The 22,486-nt window shown below is 45.0% G+C and overlaps 1 protein-coding gene across 1 annotated transcript in view; it reads right to left on the bottom strand.

Moving 5' to 3' along the window:
* Positions 1-20,159, bottom strand: part of tmed9 (transmembrane p24 trafficking protein 9) — a 45,003-nt gene extending 24,844 nt beyond the window's left edge. Inside the window, exon 1 of the mRNA XM_072451455.1 lies at positions 20,156-20,159. The gene's annotated coding sequence lies outside the window, so the exon portion shown is untranslated. The remainder of the gene's footprint in view (positions 1-20,155) is intronic.
* Between the last annotated feature and the right edge of the window lie 2,327 nt (positions 20,160-22,486).

Raw genomic sequence — 22,486 nt, 5'->3', positions numbered from 1 at the left:
GGCCGGGAAGCGTTTGACGATAGTCCGCCATGGTCCGCGCCATGACAGTTTACTGTTTTACAAGTGAAAATTTGCATGCTGCGCGCTGATTGGTCAACAAAGTTTGTGTGCTTGGCTCTGATTGGCTGCCGAGCCGTGGTCTGGAAAATGCCGAAGCTCCACGGCCAAATACCATGTAAAATACGGCACGATACGCCGCTCCTAAGGGGCGGAGTGTGATCCACATGGCGAGAGGTGCAGGCGGCGCGAGAGTGTGGAAAGTCAATATGATACGAGAGGCGTGCGGGCGCCGCTCTAGATCGCCGTGTGGACACCTCCGCATTAAAAGCGTGGATTTATTTTGTAAAAGCGTCGAAAAAAAGGTCGTGATACACATATTGGCTTCACATAGCCTTTAAGCTCCCGGACAAAATTATTTGGACAGGGTGTTTTCAAATCCTAGCTAAAAGCCTGCACTGCGCCTGCACTGGGCCTGCACTGCGCCTGCACTGGGCCTGCACTGGACCTGCACTGGACCTGCACTGCACCTGCACTGCGCCTGCACCGGCCTGCACTGCAACTGCACTGCACCTGCACTGGACCTGCACTGCACTGCGCCTGCACTGGGCCTGCACTGCACCTGCACTGCACCTGCACTGCAACTGCACTGCGCCTGCACTGCGCCTGCACTGGGCCTGCACCTGCACTGCACCTGCACTGCACTGCGCCTGCACTGCACCTGCACTGCACTGCACCTGCACTGCAACTGCACTGGGCCTGCACTGCACCTGCACTGCACCTGCACTGCACCTGCACTGCAACTGCACTGCAACTGCACTGCGCCTGCACTGGGCCTGCACCTGCACTGCACCTGCACTGCGCCTGCACTGCACCTGCACTGCAACTGCACTGCAACTGCACTGGGCCTGCACTGCAACTGCACCTGCACTGCACCTGCACTGCAACTGCACTGCACCTGCACTGCACCTGCACTGGGCCTGCACTGCACCTGCACTGCAACTGCACTGCGCCTGCACTGGGCCTGCACTGCGCCTGCGTTGTCCATGTCTTCATCACACAGTCTACAAGTGGAATCTTACAGTAGTTTTCAAACTGAAAGATATATATCAAGACTGGCCTATTCTTCATTGTATTTTCGCTGTTATATAAGATAAATGTATATATAAATTGTTGTAAATGTTGTTTCATAAATTATAAAACAAAATACCGGTAATAACCATATAGGCCTAAAGTTTTAGCATGAACTATATGCAAAATAACCCTTGATGTTACGCTCTTATCACGTTATTATAATGCTTCATTCATTTGTGAGGCTTTTGGAAATGCTTCATCAACATGGCAGACGCCCACCCGGGCCAAGTGTACCATGGCAACCAATCAAATAGCCTAATATGCATAGATGTTTTAAAAGTCATGCTTATGGCAAATGAGGGGTTTCCCCCCACGAGTCCGAAGGTTCACTAGTCCGAAGGTTTTAAAGGTTCACTGGTCCGAAGGTTCACTGGTCCGAAAGTTCCTCATAGGTTAAAGTGAAGGTGCATAGACGGCATCGGGATGTAGTCTGTAAAATGCGCACGAAGACACGCACTGGGGCTCGTCACAACGTTTAGTGCACCAGCTGCTCACAGGAGGCACCATGTTGTACTGTGTATGTGAAAATAACAAGGGAACATCTCGAATCCTCCGCTTTATGCCCTCATTTAATCATAAGAAATATGCATGATCAGAATCCTCCACTCTATGCCTTCATTTGATTATAAGTATAGAAAAACGTGTGATCCGATCATTGGTAGTCAAAAAGGAAATTCAGCTGGCCAAGACGGGAGTGTCTACAGAGCCGCGGCGCGCGGCCGAAACTGCTGAGCTATATGACCGCGCCGCGGCTACTGGAAAACAGTTTAATCCCGGAGTTAATTAATTCATTAATAATACGATAAGGAGCTCAGACTATGCACAGAAACGAGTCGGTTATGGAAAATACGTGAGTTTAATCATAAAAAGTGCATCAACACTAGAAAAGTCTTAAAAGCAGTGTGTGGGGCAAAGGGAGGCGAGGAGAGCCCGCTGCACGGAGACACAGCTTCGGACCAGTGAACCTTCAGACTCGTGGGCAGCCACCAAATGAGGCATGATTATAAGATAACAATACGCTGTTGATGTGAGTATCTCGTCCTAAATGTTGTTTAGTGTAGTTACCCATAGTACTAAAGCTGTAATATGTTGCCCGTTCAAATCATTTTGATAATTGGGGTTAATTGATGCAATGATGAGGTGAATTGGCTAATTTTGTGAGTGAAAACAACAGTTTGAGAAATATGTCTTGCGTTGACTCGGTCCGTCTAAGCATATTTCATTTTTTTCCAGTTTGTGACAACTTTACTTTTTGCTTCTCACCAAAAGAGAAGTGTTCTTTAAGTATGAAGGGCAATAAATGTACCTGCAGGACGTGTGTGCAGCATTCTGGTTTATGTGGGACAGTGTGCTGTGGAGGGAGCTTTTGACTTTAGGTGCCTGAGAACGTATTTTGTTACAATAGACGAGAACTCAAAGATCAGTAGATAATTAAAAAAACATATTTGCAGGAGGCTGTGTTAGGATCGATCATGACAATAATGACAGGAAATGTACACTAAAAAAGCTAATCTTTTCTTTTTTGCAGATCCAATGTTATCCAATGTCCAGGTCTAAACAAGGACTATACAATGGGATGCATATTTATGATACTTTGTAAATGCCAAAGCAGTAAAGTCGTACTTGATCATACATTTAAATTGTGAACCATTAACATGATGGACTTTGAGTGGAGCACCATCTTTGAACAGTTTGAACATTTATAGATGTGAGCAGGGGTGTCATGTGACTCATTAAATATAAAATGTAAAGTGAAGGAGGAGAACAGAAGAAGATTTTTATTCATGAAGAATTAAATATGAATAAACCTGTTCAAGGCACCATTTATCTGCTGCGGGCTCTGCTGGGGACTGAACGCCAGGCCAAACTCACTTCAACTTCTGTCAAATGATTTCAGCTTTAGTCTTACACACAGCAAAAAAACAAAACAACAAACATGTGTATGTGTCTGTATTTTTATGTATGGTTTTATGGTTACTGCTTTGTTATGTTTTTAATGTATATTTCTTGTGCACTTTGTTGGAGGGCCTCCACCTGCTTGTCTACACAGAGATGTTTTTGGTTTGACTGGAATGTTCCAGTCAAACCTGCATACGTGATACGTCATCGCGGACGCGTCGCATCAAACACGCTGCTCAAAAGTACAACCACAAGCCGCGAAAATGAGTAAAAAACAAAAGGCCAAGTGAGGAGCAGACGAGGAGCCAGCGAGGATTTTGGACACGTCTCCTGGGCCAGAATTCTGCAACTGCTGCACGATCACCTGTTTTTACTTTTACAAGAGTCTGAGCACTACTTCCCGCGCCGTGAAGGCAACAAGACAAAACTACAGCAGACTGGACTTAAACACACTGCGGGTGTCATTGTCTCCATCAGTCCTACACGGGACCATCTCGTGCACAGAAACACACGCAGGGCTCCTACTGCGTGTGGTGAGCTGTCATTTTTATGCACTTATTTTTGCCATATTTCTCTGATGAGCTTCAGTCAGAAGAACAGTGAGGACACGTGTAACTGTACCTTATGTTACTCCAGTTCAGATCTTTTGGTATGGTACACTTAATGTACAAACGCGTCTTTTCCAAGCCCCGCCCACTTCCGAGCAAGTTAACCTGACCGCGACATAAACCGTCACACCGGTCCGTGAAAATAAAACCTACATTATTCCGGTCCGTGGTGCGAAAAGGTTGGGGACCCCTGTTGTAGGGGACTCACCTCTCCAAAGATCTGACATAGTTTAATGCCATACTGTGGAACATTCCAGGCAAACATTGCAGTTTATTCTTGCTTATATTTGCAAGACTTTAGCCCAGCAGAATAGTTTCCAGTGACCTGTGATTTGATTATTATTTTAACCCAATTTGTTTTGTTAAATTATTCCAGCAGGTTAGTTAAATATAACCCAGACTTGGATAGATAAACTAACCCAACTCCCTGGATTAAATTAATAACCCAATTGGATGGCTCAATACAACCCAGTGTTGTCTTGCTCCAATAGTTAACCAGCGTTGGGTTAAATGTGGTGATTGTGATAAAGAATTGTCCAACTTTTTATATTTTTGTTTTCTCAAAGCAAAGACTTGAACTCGAAACCTTTTGGTAGAATGTCACCCAAATGTGCTCAGATATGACCACACAAACCATACTGAAAATGGAGTGTAGTGCTCTCAAATAAGGTTTAGTGTAAATCCTACTCACCTTGTGAATTGTTCTTATTGTTCCTGGTGCAGTGCATCATTTCTGTAACTCAGGGACTGAATAAACTAGCTATTTATCTCTAATCTGTAGGAAACATCATGATTATTTTTAGCTTTATTTCTCTGTGCTTTGTCCTTTCAAATAAAGACTAAACAAGTATTGTTTTTAGGTATCTGTACTTTACTTCAGTTCTTTTTTGTGATACTTCATTACTTTCCACTGTTGTCTTGTTGGTCATTTGTACATCCCAGAGTCTGATTTCCCGCGAGCCGAGCGGCGCTAAAGCCGAAGAGAGCAGTTAGCACCATTCAAATCCAAAAGTGCTTCCTGCCCTGCTCTTTCATAATGGTCACAGCAAAGCATGAGGGCTCTCCTGGGGCCCGGCGCAGGGGTCTGGAGTCCAGTTTTTATTTTTGTTTTGAAAGAAGAACAAAGCGGAAAAGGCTGAGGCAACAAAGTAGTAAATAGGGCTCAGAAGTACAGAGGGCCACAAGGACAAATTACTACCAAGAAAAGAAGTGAAAAGCCCTTTGTTGAGAGTGGGAGAAAGACAGGCTTTAAAAGGATTGAGAACATAATCTTAGAACTTGAGCCCAGTGTTGCTCCTCTCGATACGTATCCCGATACTGGGTGCACGATAAGATACCAATCTCGATACTGCTACACGAGCGTTTATTAGTGCGACGCATCACATCTCTTGTCTCCGCAGATTTCCTTCTCTTCTGAGCTCAAACACAGTCCTTCTCTGTCATCCCTCACCCATCTTCGTACTGTACACTGAAGGAACTCGCTGCTAGCTTCACTTGCACACACACCGGCACATTAACCACGCATGCGCAGCCAGGGAACGTGCCAATTATCTGGGAACGAGCCAGAACGAGCCTGCAAGGAATGATTGACATGTGGGAGAACTACTCCGCTGTCCACGCCACGAGGAAATGACTCGGGTCGCAAAAATCCTCCATTCAACCTTTAAGTCACATTCTCAGATCATTAGACTCAGCCATGATGCAACAGTCTTAAAAGTACTTTATGTTATGTTTGTTCTGTGGTTGGAGACGTGAAGCTGCTGTGTCAGTGATCTCACACTCAAGTCTACTCTTGAGTCCTAAAACTAACGATTTGAATTTCCCTCATTTGAAAGCCTCATCATCACTTTTTAACCAAGTTCTCTGACTTTATATCAAACTTAGTGTTAGACTGGGATAAAAAAGTCACAAGCACACACTGGATCTTGTTCTAACAAATGGAATCGAGGTTAGAGATCTACCGGTAATTGTCTTCCCTCAAATATATATATATATATTATAAACGAACGATCGGGACACGCACTGGAATCGCTTTAAATGAACTTGTTTTGACTTTATTCGGCTGGATTGAGTGTTTTCGTCGTGTCGTGGCGATGTGTCTTGGCTCTGAGTCCCTCGGCTCCGGCCCCGCCCCCCGCCCGGCGCCGTACCGCGTTTACACAAAGGAGGAACTCATGAAACTGCGGAGAACTGTCGTCTTACCCGGAGATCGTCACGTTATCCCGGCGGACATCCTAAGGAAAACGCAACGAGGCAGACGGGCTGGACGTAAACTCCGAGAGAAGAGAGGGACAAACAGGAAGTCGGTTCCCGCCGTAGTCATGGGTAACGTGAGGTCCCTTCAAAATAAAATGACGGAAATAGCGAGCCTCATGCGGTCCCAGAGGATTTATAGGGACAGCAGCGTCTTGATTTTCACAGAGACCTGGTTAACAGCAGAAATGCCAGACTCTATTGTAGGTTTGGACAATTTTCTGCTGCGGGCGGACAGAACGAGAGAATCCGGGAAGAAAAGAGGTGGAGGTCTGGCGGTGTATGTGAACACGAGCTGGTCCAAACCCGAACACTGCACAGTGAGGGAGCAGCTATGTAACAAAGATATTGAACTATTGGCTATTGGCATGAGGCCATGTTATCTGCCCCGGGAGTTCTCACATGTGATTTTGATCGCAGTCTATGTGGCCCCGTCTGCCAATGCTGAAAATGCTTGTGAAGCACTGCTCTCTTGCACTTGTAGGCTGCAAACACGGCATCCACAGGCTCTCTTCCTCATCTCTGGTGACTTTAACCACGCTTCTGTTCTACCAACATACACCCAGTATGTTACCTGCCCCACCAGAGAGACTAGAACATTGGACTTGTTTTTTGCCAACACCAAGGAGGCTTATTCTTTTTCTGTTTTGAGAACATTGTTCCCTCCCTGACAGTGCGGTGTTTTCCAAACAACAAGCCATGGATTAACCGTGAACTGAAGGCTCTGCTGAAGGAGAAGAAGAGAGCCTTCAGGTCAGGGAACAAGGAGGAGCTGAGGACTGTGCAGAAGGAGCTGAGGAGGAAGATCAGGCAGGCTGAGGCCAACTACAAGAGGAGGATGGAGGAGCAGCTGCAGCAGAAGAACATTCAGGGAGTGTGGAGGAGCCTGAAAACCATCTCGGGCTTCAAAATCCCCCCTGCCCAGACAGAGGGGGATCTACAGTAGGTGAATGATTTAAATGCTCACTTCTTGAGGTTTGATTGGTCACCCGCCCCTCCCCCTGCACAGCTGCATGCTCCCTCTTCCACAGCTGGACAATGCCCTGCATCTGTTCCTCTTCGCTTATCTGCCCCAGACCATCAGCTCCCCACTTCGCCTGGACTCACCCATCCCCCCAGCGCACAGTCCCCCTGCCAACCACTGACTGTCACAGCAGCACAGGTGAGGAGTGAGCTGAAGAGGATTAAAGTGAGGAAGGCAGCAGGACCTGATGGCATCAGCCCCAGGCTCCTTAAGTCCTGCGCAGATGAACTGTGTGGAGTTATGGAGCATGTCTTCAACATGAGCCTGAAGCTGAGGGTGGTACCACAGGTCTGGAAGACCTCCTGTCTGGTACCTGTGCCTAAGACACCGCGCCCCAAAGACCTCAACAGCTTCAGGCCAGTGGCTCTCACGTCCCACCTGATGAAGACACTGGAGCGGCTGGTCCTGGACCACCTCTGCTCCACCGTGAGCTCAGCCATATCGGTCTGGCATCGGAGTGGAGGACGCCGTCATCTCCCTGCTGCACCGCTCTCTCTCTCACCTGGAAAAGCCTGGCAGCTCTGTGAGGATTCTGTTCTTTCATCTCTCCAGCGCCTTCAACACCATCAGCTCCTGAGGGACAAGCTGGAGACGGCTGGTGTGGAGTATGACCTGGCAGAGTGGATCCTGGACTACCTCACAGACCGACCCCAGTTTGTGAGAGCCCGGAACTGTGTGTCTGACACTCGGACCTGCAGTGTGGGGGCGCCCCAGGGCACTGTCCTCGCGCCCTTTCTCTTCACCCTCTACACTGCAGACTTCAGACACGACACGGACAGTTGTGTCCTGCAGAAGTTCTCTGACGACTCTGCCATCATCGGACTCATCACGGACGACGATGACGCGGAATACAGAGGACTGGCGCAGGACTTTGTGGTCTGGTGTCAGCGGAACCACCTCCTCATCAACGCGGGGAAGACCAAGGAGATGGTGGTGGATTTCCGCAGACGCCACCCCACTGCCCCCTCACCAGTGAACATCCAGGGACGGGACATTGAGAGAGTGGACTCATACAAGTACCTGGGTGTTCATCTGAACCACAAACTGGACTGGACTCATAACACAGACGCACTGTACAGGAAGAGCCAGAGTCGGCTCTACCTCCTGAGGAGACTCAGGTCTTTTGGAGTGACAGGGCCACTCCTGAAGACCTTCTACGACTCTGTGGTGGCATCAGCCCTCCTGTACGGTGTGGCCTGCTGGAGCAGCAGCATCACAGAGAGGGAGAGGAGGAAGCTGGACAGAGTCATCAAGAAGTCCAGCTCCGTCCTGGGCTGTGCTCTGGACTCGGTGCAGGAGGTGGGGGACAGAAGGGTCCTGGCTAGATTCACATCTATGCTGGACCATGAGTGTCACCCCCTGCAGGACACTCTGTCCGCTCTGGAGAGCAGCTTCAGTGAGAGACTGATCCACCCTCGATGTGTGAAGGAAAGGTTCCGTAGGTCTTTCCTTCCTGCTGCTGTCAGACTTTATAACAAAAACTGTTAGTACTGAACACTCGGAATACTGACCTAACCTAATACTGATGTGCAATTCTGTCATATGTGCAATTGCTGTTGGAATTCATGTGCAATTCATGTGCAATTACTATGAAATTCATGTGCAATCCATGTGCCGTCGTGACACATATTCATGTGCAATTACTGTCGTGATCACATGCAATGGTATTTATGTATTTATTTATTCATTTGTCTATGGGAGTTTTTATTTATTTATAGGAGATCTTCTACTGAAAGTGTTTTTCAGACTTCCTATAAGTGATCTGTTCTGTTCTTCTGTATCTACCTCTGTATCTACCTGCGTTGCACCAATGAAATTTCCCCATGTGGGACAATAAAGGAATATCTATATCTATATATATATATATATATAGAGAGAGAGAGAGAGAGAGAGATTGCTGTTCATTACTGTCAGCTTTAGTCTTTTGAGAGCTCAGTAAGCCAATCATGTAGCAGCTTATTGTACATGCATTATCAGTATCGTTATAATATTCTAGAATTTCCCTTTGAATTTGATCTCTCATGAATACTGTGAATGTATGTGACTGTCTTTGTCCTGAGTTTTGTCTGTCCGGCGTCACCTTTTTCTCATCTTCAGGGCAATGTTCTTGAGGTGTTTCGATGAGATAAAAATACTCTTTATGAATCTTTATTAATCCCAGTTCCGTATTTAGAGACAGATGAAGGAATAAAATGATTAAATATTGTGAGATTTGTGTCCCGCAGCAGTGGAAGAGTACGAGACACTTGCAATTATGTGAATGCTTAAACCAGTTCTATTTCCTCTGTTCATTTACCACTCAGACTGTCCCCAAGTCAGCCATCCATCTGCAAGTCTAGCTGCAGGATAGAGTTGAACTAGAGAGAAATATGAGGAAAAGCACACAAGATAATTAAGAAAAGTGGAATGTATATATGCATATTTTCTTTCAAATTTTTATTAACAAATAAATAAAAACAGAACAACTAGAGAGTATAAAAAAACAGACATTAACTAAAAACAAAAACAATCATGGCATAGTTATACGTTGAAAGCAGAGGAGTAAGAGTCTTTTAGAGCTTTACACCACTCTGAGGTGGACTCACTCCTCAGAGAAGGCTCTTCAATTGGTTGATTTTTTGTGAACATTTTTGATCGATTAATTGGGTTTAATGTGCTGTTAACATTAAAGGATGCCACTTGTATAACATCCGATGCCATTGGCTTGGATTGATTTTGTTTTTGAACTCTCTGGTTGAACAGAAACACAGGAAACAGATTTAAAAGGGTTCATGCTGAAGACAAGCACAGGACCCAAAACCTGCTCATGTAAATGATCATAAAGTGGAAGGAAGAAGGGCCTCCGAAAGCTCCCCAACCGCTCCTGGCTCCAATCCTCACAAAGAACTGGATACATTTCCTAACTCGTTAAGTTATATTTTCTCCCCAAAATTTGCTTAAAATTAACCCACTTAATGGGTTATTTTTATCCAACTTCTGTGTTGAATAATTAAAATAGAAAACCTGGCTTAAGACTTCCGGTTATGACGTCGGACTAGAGACATGATCACTCTCCACTATTCCCAAAATTTGCCTTAAAAAATCACAGTTGTACCCGTATAATCCCAAGAAACAATGATCAAAAGATGAGTAAATGTGTAAAGGAAAAAACAAGACAGGTAATGCTCCGGGAGAAAAACAATCAAAGCTGACGGGGCCAGCACGTCTAACAAGCCGTGGCTCCCAAAAGCCCACCCTCTGCCCTCAGGCCCGTCCCGGTCAGAAGGAGGACAGAACATAACATGTCGCATGAAATGGAACGTGACATGGCGTCATTCAGAGCTGAAGTCAGACACAACGGAAACCGAAAGCTGAAATAATGGAGCTGAAAGACGGCCCATTCCTGCAAAGGACTGGTCTTAAAGCAGGTCTAACTCTGTAGCATTTACTCATCTCTTGCTCCTAGTTTCTTGGGATTATGTGGGTGAAACTGTGATTTTTGAGGCAAATTTGAGGCAGTAGCAGTCTAAATTAATTACTGGAATTCTGTGTTTCTTACATATAATTTGTAATTTAAAATACCCCCTCCAAAACATCTTTCTAGTCGTTTAATTATTCCCATTTATTATCAAAGACACGTGCAACAGTCCTAGTGTTTTGACTTAAATGTTATCCTAAATCTCCAATCTGATGTTTTATTCTTTTTTCTGAATGATCTTTTATTTAAGACAATTTAGATTTTCTATAATTATTGTTATTTCTAGTTTATTAAAATACTGTACAATAAATATATGTCGAAACCAAGATATAATACTTGGAAATCTGGCTTTATACATTTTACATAAATGTATATTTATGATGCATTTAACAGTGGCTTTAACAAACTTTTCAGTGATTTACAGAGGTTTCAAATGGACCGGTCTTGCCTGTTATGCATATTCTTCCTATCTCGCTCCTTTTACTAAATCCTGTCGAACAGCCTGCCCTCTACGAGTCTGTGACAGTTATAAACGAAGGGCAAGAATTATTGAAATATTCAGTGTAATTACAGGAGTGTTCTGGTCCCAGACATGAAGCAGGAGTTTGTATTATTCACCACTCCATTTGTCTGCAGCTGAACATCCCTCCTGCAAGTAGATTGTAGACCCGGCTGTTCAACGTAATATTCCAGAGGGCCAGATTGTTTGGAGGGCCTCTGTGCCGGAGGTGCACAACACACTATTCTGGGTGGCACACAATGTCCCCAACACTGTATCAATAACGGATTACCGTAGATTAGATTTGAGCGAGAAATAACATGCTTTGCAAAATTGCCCATCCAGTGTTGAACCAGAATGAACTAAGACTAGACTAACCAGGTCTGAGCCAGAACTAAAGCAGAATTAAAAAAGACTTAACCAAGATAGCGCTCTTGCCTCCCAAGAAGGAGATCATGGGTTCGATTCCCAGACAAGACTAACATCACATGATCTCTCTGGGTGGAGTCTGCATGTTCTCCCCGTGTTACCGTGGGTTCTCTCCAGGTTCTCCGGCTCCTCCCACTGTCCAAACACATGCATGTGTTAGGTAAAATTGGTGACTCTGAATTGGCCCTAGTGAATGACTGTGAGAGTGAACTGTCTGTAATGTCTATGTCTCTGTGTTGGCCACTGTCCAGGATGTACCCCGCCTAAGGCCCGAAGTCACTGGGATTGGCTCCAGGCACCCGCGACCCCGAAAGGGAACAAGCGGTAGAAAATGGATGGATGGATGGATAAACCAAGACCAAACCAGGTCTAAACGTTTGCTAACCCAGAATTATTGTTATTCTGATATAAAACTTTTACTCTGTCAGGCCCAAACAACATACTCTCTGCCCCATAAAAACACAGAAAACAAACAGATAGAATTAAGAAAGAGAGAGAGAGAGATTAGTGATTGGGGACAGGTGGTGGAGAAAGTCAAACTGGTATAGAAATCAAATAAAAGCTATTTGCGAAAACATATCTCAGAAAATGGGTGGCTCTATGAGGAAAGATGGGTGAGTATTCATTTCTCAAATTGTATCGTGATATTGTTAGTGATTTACTTCTCCGTATTTACTATTTACGTTCACTTCAGATGTGTGTTAACTTAAGCATAAAATGCAGCATTTACCATAACAGTGTTTTGATCAGAACACCAAGCTGTACAATTTCTTGAAAAAATAAATGTAACTAAATGCTCCCACCTCTGCTGTTCTGTTCAACTTTAATACATGTTTTGTCGGCCGGATTAAGTCTGGAGGGCCAGATGCATGTTTGACACCCCCGTCTTAAACAGGTTTGTGATTTCTGTATTTTAATTCATTTGTCCCTGTTGCTGAATTGCCTTGTGTACTAATTGTGCTCTCCAAATAAGGAACTAAATGGAGGCCATATAAAGAGATATATACTTGGGTCAGCTAAAATTGCCTCGGTTGACTCCTGCCACTTTATTCATGAAGATCACAATTTAATGCTTTAACAGCTGTTAAAGCATTAAATTGTGTAGGTTTTGTATGTGGTACTTTTAAAGTAGTATCTTTTGCTTCAGTATCTTTATAAGATTTATGTTCATATGCTCAAAATGTAGTAACCCTAAATAGTAACGCTAAGTAATCCTTTCAAATGTGAAATATTTTAGAATATGACAATAATTGTCATTTTCATCTCTTAGTCTTGCTTTCAAAACGTATGGGAAGGTGAGCTCACATTTAATTCATACATTATCAATGTTGTTTCAGACGGATGTGAAACTTATGCCATGTCTGTCCTACAGGGCAGGAAAAGATTTGTATCCTTCAAGGATATATCGGCCCAAATCCATCAACTGCTCTCTTCAGCGCGCTGGCAGGTGGAGCAGTTTGTCCCTGTTGAGGGTGCCAAACACATCAACAGGCATGGATTCAAAATGACTCACTGTGAGAGAATCAAGGTATGTCCAAATTCAATATGAACTTTTCAAATTTTTTTTCACCCATAAATGTGCATCAAGGGCCTACAAACCCTCATCATTCTGACTGATTTCCCCTAAATTTGGGGATAAAATGTCCCCCTATTTACACTCAATCGGTAATATACACATGGCTGGGCCCTGGGCCTTAAATTGAATAACCCAGGTTTAAATTATGTTTGAGATTTGGGGTGTTTGTAACATTGGGGTGAGGTCAAAATCGGATCCAGCGGAAGATTCTAACCCACTGTACTTCAGCCAGTCAGTGTTGCACCCGAGAAGAGACCACATATAATGCAGTAAAATAGGGCGTGTATCTGCTCGTCTGTCTGTTAGTCTGTATCTGGATGAGTGTGTGAGTTCAAGTCCCGAATTTACTGCATGTCCTCCCTTCTCCCTCATCCCCCATTTCACTCTGTACTTTCCTGTCAATTAAGCCTACGGGGTATCTTTAAAAAAAAAAAATAAAAAAAAAAATATTTATAATATATATATATATATATATAAAAATAGTGCAAATATTTCTAACATCTATGTAAAATCCTTGTTTTTTTTATTCCCAGTGTTAGACTGACTATAACAGCTGTCATGGGACAACAGATGAAAAATAACATTTTGGCTAATTCTAACATATTTACAGAAATGTATCTTAATATGTCCCTAGAATAATATATTAAACAATGGCAAGTTGCTTTTATGTATCACTAGTTGGATTTAAAATTCTACTCTAGAAACTAAAGTACATTAAAATACATTGTGCCAAATTAAAGATGGGCTGCAATGTTCGTACCGCGTTTACACAAAGGAGGAACTAATGAAACTGTGGAGAACAGTCGTCTTACCCAGAGATCGTCACGTTATCCCGGCGGACATCCTAAGGAAAACGCAACGAAGCAGACGGGCTGGACGTAAACTCCGAGAGAAGAGAGGAGGAAACAGGAAGTCGGTTCCCGCCATAGTCATGGGTAACGTGAGGTCCCTTCAAAATAAAATGACGGAAATAGCGAGCCTCATGCGGTCCCAGAGGATTTATAGGGACAGCAGCGTCTTGATTTTCACAGAGACCTGGTTAACAGCAGAAATGCCAGACTCTATTGTAGGTTTGGACAATTTTCATCTGCTGCGGGCGGACAGAACGAGAGAATGCGGGAAAAAAAGAGGTGGAGGTCTGGCGGTGTATGTGAACACGAGCTGGTCCAAACCCGAACACTGCACAGTGAAGGAGCAGCTATGTAACAAGGATATTGAACTATTGGCTATTGGCATGAGGCCATGTTATCTGCCCCGGGAGTTCTCACATGTGATTTTGATCGCAGTCTATGTGGCCCCGTCTGCCAATGCTGAAAATGCTTGTGAAGCACTGCTCTCCTGCACTTGTAGGCTGCAAACACAGCATCCACAGGCTTTCTTCCTCATCTCTGGTGACTTTAACCACGCTTCTTCCTCTTCTGTTCTACCAACATACACCCAGTATGTTACCTGCCCCACCAGAGAGACTAGAACATTGGACTTGTTTTTTGCCAACACCAAGGAGGCTTATTCCTCTTACCCCTCCCTCCCCTGGGCAGCTCGGACCACAACCTTGTACATCTGAGGCCTGTGTATGAACCCATCATGCGCAGGCAGCCTGTGGTGTCCCGTGAGGTGAGGATGTGGTCTACTGAGAGCGAGGAGGCTCTGAGGGACTGCTTCAGCACCACTGTCTGGACTGAGCTTTATGACCCACATGGGGAGGACATCAACACCATCACAGAGTGCATCACGGACTACATCAACTTCTGTTTTGAGAACATTGTTCCCTCCCTGACAGTGCGGTGTTTTCCAAACAACAAGCCATGGATTAACCGTGAACTGAAGGCTCTGCTGAAGGAGAAGAAGAGAGCCTTCAGGTCAGGGAACAAGGAGGAGCTGAGGACTGTGCAGAAGGAGCTGAGGAGGAAGATCAGGCAGGCTGAGGCCGGCTTCAAGAGGAGGATGGAGGAGCAGCTGCAGCAGAAGAACATTCAGGGAGTGTGGAGGAGCCTGAAAACCATCTCGGGCTTCAAAATCCCCCCTGCCCAGACAGAGGGGGATCTACAGTGGGTGAATGATTTAAATGCTCACTTCTTGAGGTTTGATCGGTCCCCCTGCCAACCACTGACTGTCACAGCAGCACAGGTGAGGAGTGAGCTGAAGAGGATTAAAGTGAGGAAGGCAGCAGGACCTGATGGCATCAGCCCCAGGCTCCTTAAGTCCTGTGCAGATGAACTGTGTGGAGTTATGGAGCATGTCTTCAACATGAGCCTGAAGCTGAGGGTGGTACCACAGGTCTGGAAGACCTCCTGTCTGGTACCTGTGCCTAAGACCCCGCGCCCCAAAGACCTCAACAGCTTCAGGCCAGTGGCTCTCACGTCCCACCTGATGAAGACACTGGAGCGGCTGGTCCTGGACCACCTCCGCTCCACCGTGAGCTCAGCCATGGACCCGCTGCAGTTTGCATATCGGTCTGGCATCGGAGTGGAGGACGCCGTCATCTCCCTGCTGCACCGCTCTCTCTCTCACCTGGAAAAGCCTGGCAGCTCTGTGAGGATTCTGTTCTTCGATCTTTCCAGCGCCTTCAACACCATCCAGCCTCTGCTCCTGAGGGACAAGCTGGAGACGGCTGGTGTGGAGTATGACCTGGCAGAGTGGATCCTGGACTACCTCACAGACCGACCCCAGTTTGTGAGAGCCCGGAACTGTGTGTCTGACACTCGGACCTGCAGTGTGGGGGCGCCCCAGGGCACTGTCCTCGCGCCCTTTCTCTTCACCCTTTACACTGCAGACTTCAGACATGACACGGACAGCTGTGTCCTGCAGAAGTTCTCTGACGACTCTGCCATCGTCGTACTCATCACGGCAGCGGCAGCGGAACCAACTCCTCATCGACGCGGGGAAGACCAAGGAGATGGTGGTGAATTTCCGCAGACGCCACCCGACTGCCCCCTCACCAGTGAACATCCAGGGACGGGACATTGAGAGAGTGGACTCATACAAGTACCTGGGTGTTCATCTGAACCACAAACTGGACTGGACTCATAACACAGACGCACTGTACAGGAAGAGCCAGAGTCGGCTCTACCTCCTGAGGAGACTCAGGTCTTTTGGAGTGACAGGGCCACTCCTGAAGACCTTCTACGACTCTGTGGTGGCATCAGCCCTCCTGTACGGTGTGGCCTGCTGGAGCAGCAGCATCACAGAGAGGGAGAGGAAGAGGCTAGACAGAGTCATCAAGAAGTCCAGCTCCGTCCTGGGCTGTGCTCTGGACTCGGTGCAGGAAGTGGGGGACAGGAGGGTCCTGGCTAGATTCACACCTATGCTGGACCATAAGTGTCACCCCCTGCAGGACACTCTCTCCGCTCTGGAGAGCAGCTTCAGTGAGAGACTGATCCACCCTCGCTGTGTGAAGGAAAGGTTCCGTAGGTCTTTCCTTCCTGCTGCTGTCAGACTTTATAACAAAAACTGTTAGTACTGAACACTCGCAATACTGACCTAACCTAATACTGATGTGCAATTCTGTCATATGTGCAATTGCTGTTGGAATTCATGTGCAATTCATGTGCAATTACTGTGAAATTCATGTGCAATCTATGTGCTGTCGTGATCACATGCAATGGTATTTATTTATTTATTTATTTGTCTATGGGAGTTTTTATTTATTTATAGGAGATCTTCTACTGAAAGTGTTTTTCAGACTTCCTATAAGTGATCTGTTCTTCTGTATCTACCTCTGTATCTACCTGCGTTGCACCAATGAAATTTCCCCATGTGGGACAATAAAGGAATATCTTATCTTATCTTATTTTTTTCACAACGAAGTCTGGACGGTTAGTTTTAACCAATGACAAAAACATTTCACAAGTTAATTTGGCCAAACCCGAGAAAACGCCATAGCAACCGCCTTGGAAACCAAATGCTTTAAGAGCGGTTGCAAAATTAGTGTTCCCGGGAACACGCTGTAGCACCCTCATTGTTCTCGTCTGAAATGTCCTAAACAGAGCGTTTGAAGCAGTGCACTGCTCTCAAGAGGGAAACGGGCTCTTTGAGTGGCCAAAACGAAAGAGTAGAGGACGTTTTTGGACACATTTGTCCCGGACTAAGAGAATGTTTCAGCGCCATGTGTGGCAAGTCTGGTCCAGTGCTATATGCTACCGACATTTCACGGAAGACAGTTTCCAAAACCTCGCGAAGTATCTACTTGGATATGCGAGAAAGTAAGTTGCAAGATATAATTTCACATCAAAGCAGTTTTCTGTGCTTTTCGCAGTCGCTGTATGCGGCTGTCTGACTGACGCCGTGTGCGTGATGATAGCTGTTGTTCACGGGGAGAGTGCTAACTTTATGCTTATTACTGGTCTAATAAATATACCAGGAAGTTGAATGGACCGGTGTGTGGTATAGTTATCTGTGCTCATGGCCCGGCGGCGGCGCGCGCGAAGATCCACGGCCAATATTTTTACAGCAATTACATTCTGTGCACTACATATTTATATGGTGTTATAGGTGGAACCAAGGCCAGCAAGCCCTCCTTCATCGGTTGCAAGCCCTCTCTTGGTGTCTTCGCCGGCAGCAAGCCCTTCCCTGGTGTCCTCTTTTTTTTTAACCACAGCATGGCTCCTTTAGGGCAAAGTAAAACTTTTTGTAGCACCTCATCAGGAGTGTCCTTTCTTTCGGAGATCATTTTTTGTAGGGAAACACTCTCCTGGACAACTGGAGACTGGTGGTGGTAGACATGGTGAGTGGGTAGATGATTAGGATGAGAGGGATGCAGAGGAGGCGGAGGGGAGGTGGTGGGTCGCAGAACGGTCTGCAGGTCTGCAGCGGCCGAGCCAACTGAGTGAGGGTTAATGTCGGACCGGCTGTGCGCTGATTGGGAGCAGAGGTGCGACGTGCCACGAGGAGGAGTAACTTGGGTGCGTTGATTGAAGATGGGGAGCAGGTGTGAGGGGCGATGTCCCAGAGTCCCCTGTCCTTACATCCTCCTTCTCGGCCAGGTAAAACTACAAAAACCTCCATGGGGAAAAAGTAGAAACATGGAGGAGTTCCGCGGTGAAGGAGAGATCTGACTCCCACAGGTGGACGCCCGACTGAGTGCGTTGGTTGAGCTGGGGAGCAGGTGGCCTTGACGTAGCAGGTGATGTTGATGGGTGGAGTTAGGTCTTCCAAGCTGAATTTACGCAGGCTTCATTTGACAAAGACTTGTTTATAATGTCACTCTTTCTGTAGATGCCATGCTCCTCTGGCAGCATGTTAGGGGGGCCAATCATGGACACATTGGAGGAGAAAGAGGGGGGGCCTCCAAAAGTAATTAACAACACCAGCGCAAACATTCACATTTACCATATATTGTGCATCCTAAGCAGATGGCACACAGTAAATCATGCACATACTTTAGTACTATTGGGTCTATAGAAAGTGATTGTTACTTTCTCACTTGCATGTTGTATTGCAGAAACAACGTAAAGAGCCACGGGCCTATGTGGCGCACCCAGGGGCCAGAAGAGCTCGTGCCTGCCTCTCCACAAGTACCAGCTGCTCTCAATCTTTGACCAGACGTGGCCATGTGCAATTTGGCCAAAGCTTTTCCTGTGGTGGATGGATTTCTGTCATGCCTAACAAGCGCGCACGGCATCATAAGAGCAAGATACATTTGTTGTTTTAAACCTCGTTACTAACATGTAAAACAATTGAAAGCACTTTTATCTTTTATTTGATATGAAGGAAGAGCACAAATACTGAATTCCTATAAACCAGAGATCATGATCTTTCAATACTGTTTAATTCAATATAACAATGTTTCTTAGATACAAAATAAATACTGTATACAGCATTTGACACAAGGAGATCTTGTGGAATATATAAAATCACAGCCTACAAAATAAACTACTAACATATACAGTGAACCCTCGTTTATCGCGGGGGTTACGTTCCAAAAAGAACCCGCGATAGGTGAAATCCGTGAAGTAGAAACCTTTATTTTTTTACAGTTATTATACAATGAAATACTCTATAAAACATTGAAGCTCATGCGCACCGCTCTCACCGGCCTCGCAAACTTCAATTTGGCAAGCGGTTTTACGTACGTGTACATATTAATCCATAACGTTATTGACACACAGGTAGAGAAGACGCGGAGAGACTGTTTAGCCAATCAGAATGCCGATCACAATGCATGATGCAAATCCGTGAAGCAGCGAGACCGTGAAAAGTGAACCGCGATATAGCGAGGGTTCACTGTATACATTGTCCCGATGCTAACAACTCCAAAGGGGGCGGGGGCCATGGAGGATGCGGTTAGGGATGGAGGATTCAGCAGAAGCCACAGTCCTCCTGCTCAGAGTCTGAGGCCAGCTGCTCCAGTCTCTTCATTGCCAGCTGAACATACTCCTCCTCCTGATCTAACTCTGTGTCAGGGTTGTCAGGCACAGACTCAATGAATCTTCTTGCTCCTCCCTCATTCCGGAGGTGAATGGCAGGTAGTGGATCAAACAGGGGTACAGAGGGTGTCTCCAACCTGATGGTGATGGAATCTGTCAGACTCTTATCTGTGAGGTGGGTCCTGTAGATGGTCTTCACTAGCTTGAGGTGGCTGAATCCCCGTTCATAATCTGCTGAATGTGCTGGAAGAGTCAGGAGCAAGTTGGGGAAGAGGTCTCCATAGAGGGCCCAGACTGTGTCCCACTTGAGGGTTGTCCTGTCACTGCGCTTGGCCAGCAGGTCCTCGAGCTGGTCAAACTCTGCCACGCCGTTATTCTTCCCCATCATGACGCTGGCCCCGTCACTGCCAAATCCCACCAGCTCGGGCTTCCACAGCTCTGCAGGAACACCAAGTCTGAAACACAGCATTAATAATTAATTAATTGAATGTCAATAGAATCATATTTTCATACAATGAAAAGCCTAAAATCTAGAGTTCACATTTACTGTGGAATTTATCTTGAACACGTGTGTGTTTAGTTTACCTTTTCCATAGCTTTGTAGATGGCTCCATCTATGCCATCAGAACTGGCCCGGCTCATGTTCACATAACCAATGTAGTTGACATTGATGGTCCCCTTCACTGCGTACCTCGCGTACACCATTTCACCCTCGATTGAGGCAGTGTCCTGTGAGCCGTCCGAGAACAGGGTGAGGAAGTCTGGGTTGATGATTGCATCCCTCAGCTCCTCCTGTGGAGTGCTATGAAATGAGTGAACGTTGCCGCTGCCTTGTCATTGTCATAGGCATTCCCAATATCAACGCCTTTGGTCCTGTCAAGCTGGTTTAACCACACATTGTCCTTGAATGAGCCACCATTCTGCGCCAATGCGTGACAAGACCTGAAGTGGATGGACAGCTTTTCCAACTGCTTCTTGTTAAGTTGCTGCATCATCTTGGCAGCTACAGATGTGCCAGGTTGGCATCGTTGGCAGCTTTTTCGAGGCATGCCTTCTTGTGCATGCTTGAGTCCTGGTGCTTGCTGAGCGCATCCCTTTTAAAAGTTTTGCATCCATTACCCTTGACGCTAAATCCTGTGGTCTGAAGGTTAAATTAAACTGAAATGGTTACTTCAATTATAAGAGCTGAATCACAATATTGTTTACAAAGTATTTTTTAAATGTACACATTTGGATTACATTTAATAAATATTCTGAATCATAATCTTCTTGTCAGGGAACAAATCAAGTATCAATATAGTTAAAACTGTAGCTTGTAAGAGTTCTGTTAAATACCATAGCTTGTCAAATAAATACCTGTGCCTTGTTGTATCCCTTTTGAGGAAAGGAGTGTCTGCAGAGCCGCGGTGCGCGGCCGAAACTGCCATGTTATTTTTGTGCCGGCCGCGCGCCGCAGCTCCTGAAACTGCGCCGCTATTTGGCCGCGTTTTAGCGCCGTTTTAGACCGCGCCGGGTTAAGGTTAGGGTTGAGGTTAGGGTTAGCCATGAGGCTATAAGGGAAATACCGCGGTCCCTGAAACTGCGCGGCCATTTGACCGCGCCGCGGCTCTCCAGCCACGGCCTTTTATAAAAGAGAAATCTCCAACTGATTACTATGCAGTAAATAAAAATAAAGCAGTAACCCACTTATTTCCAGTCAAATCATTCACTCTAGTAAGCATAAGGGGCAGTTTGTACATCAAACCCACAAATAAAAAATTACCTTGTAATACAATGAAAAATGAATAGGACTTTAATATGGATTCCGCTTGGACATTTTTTTGCTTTATTACAAGTTCCTAAAACAAATTTTACCTTCAGCTTAAAAAAAAAAAAAAAAAAGAGCAGCCACTCAATTTTATTTTGACTGATGAAGAATGGGAAAATATATGAACATCACAAAATATCTCAGATTCCTTTCAAACTGCTCACTATTCACAAGGAAATTCCAACTGCTGGAGTGTCCTATTGCGCAAAATATTGGATTGAGATCAATAAAGCGCTAGACTTGTCTTTGACACCACCATCCGAACTGATTTCAAAACTATGTATCTGGGCATCAAACTCCTGCCATAGACACAGTAAATGGATACCATTGGAACATACTCCTGGCGGCAGGAAAAAAAAGGCCTTTACAAGAAAATGTATGACTCAAATTGCACCGACAATCAAGGATTGGACCGACACAATAACTGACACAGAATATGGAGAAAATCACATTTAGACTTCATCTGAAATTGGACACATCTGCCTGAATTTGGACGAATTGGAACATTTATTTTGCCGTTTGTGTGCCTCAGTGTTATCTTTATGTCTTGTTTTGATTTTCTTGAAAAATTGAAAAAAAATAAAAGCATTTGGAAAAAAAAGATGTTATGTCTGAATTTTAGGAATATTTTTGATAAAATGTTTGTTTTTTGTAAATTAACCCAAAACGGTAAATATTGTCATAACATGACATAAATATCCAAAATATAGGCAGGCATCTTTTTATTTTAAAATGTCCAAATATTGTAAAACAATCAAATCAAGCGAAATGACTTGGTAGATTATTCTTTCTGAAACAAAATCTCTGTTCATTTGTCTTAACGTTATCCATATCACATCAGAAGTGCTCCATCTGCTCCCAGCCTTGATGAGTAATTATAGAGATTATCGTCCACCTGTTCTCTGTCAAAAAACAGCTCAAACATCCCCCAAATGTGCCCAAAACCTGCCTAGGACTGTGCCAAAGTGTGCCGCACTGAGCCAAAACACCAATATGGATATTGGAAGATGTATTTATGTTTTAGCATGAGTTTTGAGGGCCAACTCCATGTACTGAACGAAAACATTTAATGCAATGTTTTTGCTCTCATTTTTCACAAACTGAACTCCAAGTTATATTTGTTTTCTACAGACAAAAAACTGTTTCTTTCAAATATTATTCACGGGTTCACGGGTCTCACCTCACAGGTTTGACATATCAAGATGAGACACCATGAATATTGCACAGGTGTGCCTTAGGCTGGCCACAATAAAAGGATACTCTGATACTATATGTTGAGTTTTGTAGTTTAAATTTATTCCTACAGGGGAGAGAGAGAAACTCTATTTCTGTTAAATAAAAAATACTAATGAAACAAACATAGGATATCTAGATAAATCGCCTATAAAACATTTCAATAAAACAATCTTCTAAGAAAGATGACAATTTAGCTTTAAGA

The sequence above is a fragment of the Eucyclogobius newberryi genome, unplaced genomic scaffold, assembly GCF_026437365.1.
Source record: "Eucyclogobius newberryi isolate DKJ021-1_F unplaced genomic scaffold, fEucNew1.0.hap1 SCAF_19, whole genome shotgun sequence".
Taxonomy (NCBI): domain Eukaryota; kingdom Metazoa; phylum Chordata; class Actinopteri; order Gobiiformes; family Gobiidae; genus Eucyclogobius; species Eucyclogobius newberryi.
Note: the sequence above shows the minus strand (reverse complement) of the source record. Positions and strands in the feature narration are given on the sequence as shown.